This window comes from Crocuta crocuta, unplaced genomic scaffold, assembly GCF_008692635.1.
Source record: "Crocuta crocuta isolate KB4526 unplaced genomic scaffold, BGI_CrCroc_1.0 scaffold373, whole genome shotgun sequence".
Taxonomy (NCBI): Eukaryota; Metazoa; Chordata; class Mammalia; order Carnivora; family Hyaenidae; genus Crocuta; species Crocuta crocuta.
Genome location: NW_027531911.1, coordinates 950,457 through 955,393, shown reverse-complemented (window position 1 = coordinate 955,393; position 4,937 = coordinate 950,457).

The following is a 4,937-nucleotide window of genomic DNA, read 5'->3' as shown; positions in this document are numbered from 1 at the left end:
ATTGCATTGAATGTGTAGATTGCTTTGGGTAGTAAGGACATTTTAACTATATTTATTCTTCCAATCCATGAGCATGAAATGTTTTTTCCATTTCTTTGTGTCTTCTTCAATTTCCTTCATAAGTTTTCTATAGTTTTCATCATACAGATCTCATATCTTTGGTTAGGTTTATTCCTCGGTATTTTATGGTTTTTTGTGCAATTGTGAATGGAATCAGTTTCTTGATTTCTCTTTCTGTTGCTTCATTGTTGGTGTATAAAAATGCAACCGATTTCTGTACGTTGATTTTTGTATCCTGCAAGTTTGCTGAATTCATGAATCAGCTCTAGTAGGCTTCTGATGGAGTCTGTCGGGTTTTCGATGTAGAGTATCATGTCATCTGCGAAAAGTGAGAGTTTGACGTCTTCTTTGCCAATTCTGATGCCTTTTGTTTCCTTTTGTTGTCTGATGGCTGATGCTAGGACTTCCAGCACTACGTTAAACAACAGTGGTGAGAGTGGACATCCCTGTCGTGTTCCAGATCTCAGGGGGAAAGCTCTCAGTTTTTCCCCATTGAGGATGATGTTAGCTGAGGGCTTCTCATAGATGGCTTTCATGATGTTTAAGTAAGTTACTTCTATTCCGACTTTCTTGAGGGTCTTTATTAAGAAGTGATGCTGTTTTTGTCAAATGCTTTTTCTGCATCTATTGACAGGATCATATGGTTTTTATCTTTTCTTTGGTTGATGTGAGGTATCACGTTGATTGATTTTCGAGTATTGAACCATCCCTATAACCCAGGAATGATACCACTTGATCATGTTGGATATTTCCTTTTTGTGCTGCTGAATTCAATTTGCAAGTATCTTGTTGAGGATTTTTGCATCTGTATTCATCAAGGATATTGGCCTGTAGTTCTCTTTTTTTTTTTTGCTGGATCTCTGTCTGGCTTGGAAATCAAAGTGATGCTGGCTTCACAGAATGAGTCTGGAAGTTTTCCTTTGATTTCTATATTTTGGAACAGCTTGAGAAGAATGGGTAGTAATTCTGTTTTAAATGTCTGGTGGAATTCCACAGGGAAGCCATCCCACCCAGGACTCTTGTTTGTTGGGAGATTTTTGATAACTTATTTGATTTCTTCACTAGTTATGGGTCTGTTCAGATTTTCTATTTCTTCCCATGTGAATTTTGGTAGTGAATGTGTGTTTAGGAATTTGTCCATTTTTTTCTAAGTTGTCCAGTTTCTTGGCATATAATTTTATAATTTGTCATATTATTCCCTGACAATTGCTTGTATTTCTGAGGGGTTGGTTGTAATAAGTCCATTTTTGTTCTTGAATTTGTCTATTTGAACGCTCTCTTTTCTTTTTGAGAGGCCTGTCTAGAGGTGTGTCAATTTTATTTATTTTTTCAAAAAAGCAACTCTTGGTTTCATTGATCTGTTCAACTGTTTTTATGGAGTCTATATTTTTTTTATTTCTGCCCTGATTTTTATTATTTCTCTTCTCCTACGGGGTTTGGGGTGCTCTTGTTTCTCTCCTCCTAGTTCCTTTAGGTGTGTTGTTAGATTTTGTATTTGTGATTTTTCTAATTTCTTGAAATAGGCCTGGAGTGCAATGTGCTTTTTTCTTTGGACTGCTTTTGCCACATCCTATAGAGTTTGAATTGTTGTATTTTCATTTGTTTCCATATATTTTTAAATTTCTTCTCTAATTGCCTGATTGGCCCATTCGTTCTTTAGTAGGGTGTTCTTTAACCTCCATGTTTTTGGAGGTTTTCCAGACTTCTTCCTGTGGTTCATTTCTAGTTTCATAGCATTGTGATCTGAAAGTATGCATGGTATGATCTCAATTCTTTTATATTTATTGAGGGCTGCTTTATGTCCCAGTATGTGATCTGTTTTGGAAAATGTGCCATGCACACATGAGAAGAAAGTAAATTCCATGTCCTCAGGATGTAGAGTTCTAAATATATCCGTCAAATCCATCTTGTCCAATGTGTCATTGAAGTCCATTGTTTCTTTAGTGATTTTCTGTCTAGTTGATCTATCCATTGCTGTAACTGAAGTATTAAAGTCCCCTGCTATTAGCACATTCTTATCCATGTGATTGTTTCTGTTTGTCATTAATTGTTTTATGTATTTGGGTGCTCCCATATTTGGTGGTAGACATTTATAATTGTTAGCTCTTCCTGATGGATAGACCCTGTAACTATTATATAATGCTCTTCTTCATCCCTGGTTACTGCCTTTACTTTAAAGTTGTCTGTCTGTTATAAGCATAGCTATTCCAGCTTTCTTTTGACTTCCAGTAGTATGATAGATATTTCTCCATCCCCTTACTTTCAATCTGAAGGTATCTTCAGGTGTAAAATGAGTTTTGTAGACAGCAAATAGATGGATTTTATTTTTTTGTCCATTCTGCTACCCTATGTCTTTTGATTGGAGCATTTTATCCATTTACATTAAGTGTTATTATTGAAAAATATGAGTTTAGAGTCATTGCGTTCTTTGTGGGATTCATGCTGTGGTGGTGTCTCTGGTACCTTGCGTTCCTTGCAACATTTCCCTCAGAGAGTCCCCCTCAGGATTTCTTGTAGGGCTGGTTTAGTGGTGACGAATTCTTTCAATTTTTGTTAATTTGGGAAGACTATTATCACTCCTTCTATTCTGAATGACAGGCTTGCTGGATAGAGGATTCTTGGCTGCATATGTTTTCTGTTCATCACATTGAAGATTTCCTGCCATTCCTTTCTGGTCTGCCAAGTTTCAGTAGATAGATATGTCACCACTCTGATAGGTTTTCGTTTGTATGTTAGGGCCCTTTTATCCTTACTTGCTTTCAGGATTCTCTTTGTCCTTATATTTTGCCAGTTTCACGACGATATGTTTTGCAGAAGATCGATTCAAGTTACGTCTGAGGTGAGTTCTCTGTGCCTCTTGGATTTCAATGTCTGTTTCCTTCCCCAGATTGAGGACGTTCTCTGCTATAATTTGTTCAAGGACTCCTTCAACACCTTTTCCTCTCTCTTCCTCTTCTGGAATTCCTATGATACAGATATTCGTCCATTTGATTTTATTGCTCAGCTCTCAAACTCTCCTTTTGTGTTCCTGGATCAGTTTATCTCTCTTTTTCCTGGCTTCCTCTTTTTCTATAATTGTGTACTCTAATTCTTCTATTCCTCTCTCTGCCTCTTCAATCCATGCATTGGATGCCTCCATTTTATTTTATGTTTTTAATTTTTAATTTATTTTTTTATTTTTTAAATGTTTTATTTATTTCTGAGAGAGAGAGAGCGATAGAAAGAGAGAGAGAGAGAGAGAGACAGTGTGAACAGGGGAGGGTCAGAGAGAGAGGGAGGTACAGAATCTAAAACAGGCTTCAGGCTCTGAGCTAGCTGTCAGCACAGAGCCCGATGTGGGGCTCGAACCCATGAACCGTGAGATCATGACCTGAGCCAACGTCGGATGCTTAACTGACTGAGCCTCCCCCACCCCAGGTGCCCTGGATGCCTCCATTTTATTATTCATCTGATCTATAGCATTTTTAAATTCATCACAAGTATTTTTAAGCTACATAGTCTTTGTAGCAATAGTTTCTCTGATGTCTTCCATGCCTTTTTTAAGCCCAGTGATTAATTATATGACTGTTGTTCTAAATTCTTGATCAGTTATGTTGCTTATATCTGTTTTGAGCAGTATTTTAGCTGTCATTCTTCCTGGAGTTTCTTTAGAGGAGAGTTCTTCTGTTTCATCATTTTGGTTAGCTTTCTGTCTATCGTTAGTTTTAAAAGCTTGTTGTACACTCTGCACCTGCGAGTACTACTGTATTAAAGAAGGCTCTTTGACTCTCCAAGGCCTGTCCATTCAGGAAGTGTTCTTTGAATGGTGTCTATTGGTATCTCTTGTTCAGACTTTGGTTATTTTATTTCCCTGCTAGTAGTGGTATTTGGGACTCTCCACCATATGTACTTTTGCTTGTTTCTTGAAGTAGCCCTGGAAAAGAAAACAGACAGATAAACACACAGGGAACAAAGGCATGCAAAGACACAGATAAATCCAACNGAAGACAAAGGACAGTCTAAAGGCATAAAAGCAAAATTCCCAGCTACAAATAAAGAGCCAGATGTAGGCAGTGCTGATGGAATAGCATATGCAAAGAGAGAAATGACAGGGCGGGGAGGAAGTGAAATTGCAAGAGAAATGACTGGACAGAGAGAATAAGAGACTTAATTTAGAGAGAGAAAGAGGAGAATATGGTAGTGATAATGTTACTCAGAGATAATGTTACTCAGAGAAACTATATAGTCTGATTACTCCAGAGAGAGAGAGAGAGAGAGGTAGCAGTGGAGGTGTAATATATACATCTAGAGAATGGGTTAAATGTGACTGTTTAAGAAAACCAGTGACCAGAGTGCCCACTCCAGCAGAGGGGTGGGATACGAATGAGACAAGGGAAAATGTATCTAAAAAGAAAGAATTGATCTGGAATTAATCACTGTCGTGCATCCATGTTGGTCTTGCCCCTGGCTCAGGTAAAAAAAAAAAAAAAAGACAAAACTCTCTAGCGGGGGGATGGGTGTGGTTTGCTGTAGGCGGGTCTTAGCCTCCACTGCATCCTACAGAGGTTCCCACCTTGGTGGTTGTGGGGAGAAAAATGGTGGCACCCCAGTCCCTTCTGGAACCAAACATTGCAACTCACTCTTTTGGGTCAGATCTCCTGTGCTCTGGCCATAGCTGAGGTGGGCCGAGTTCTGTGTCCCAAGCCACTGCTCATTTCCAGATCTTAGTCCGTGCTCCCCATTGATATTGCCTGAAATATAAACTGCTCCCTCGGAGCAGTTTCAAGCCTCTAGCCTCCCCACTGGGAATCTGAGTGAAGCCAGAAGAGTGGCGGAGTGGCTTCAGGAGCGCCGCTCCCCCTACAAGTCGAGCTCCAAACAGAGAAGGGGCTTCTCCT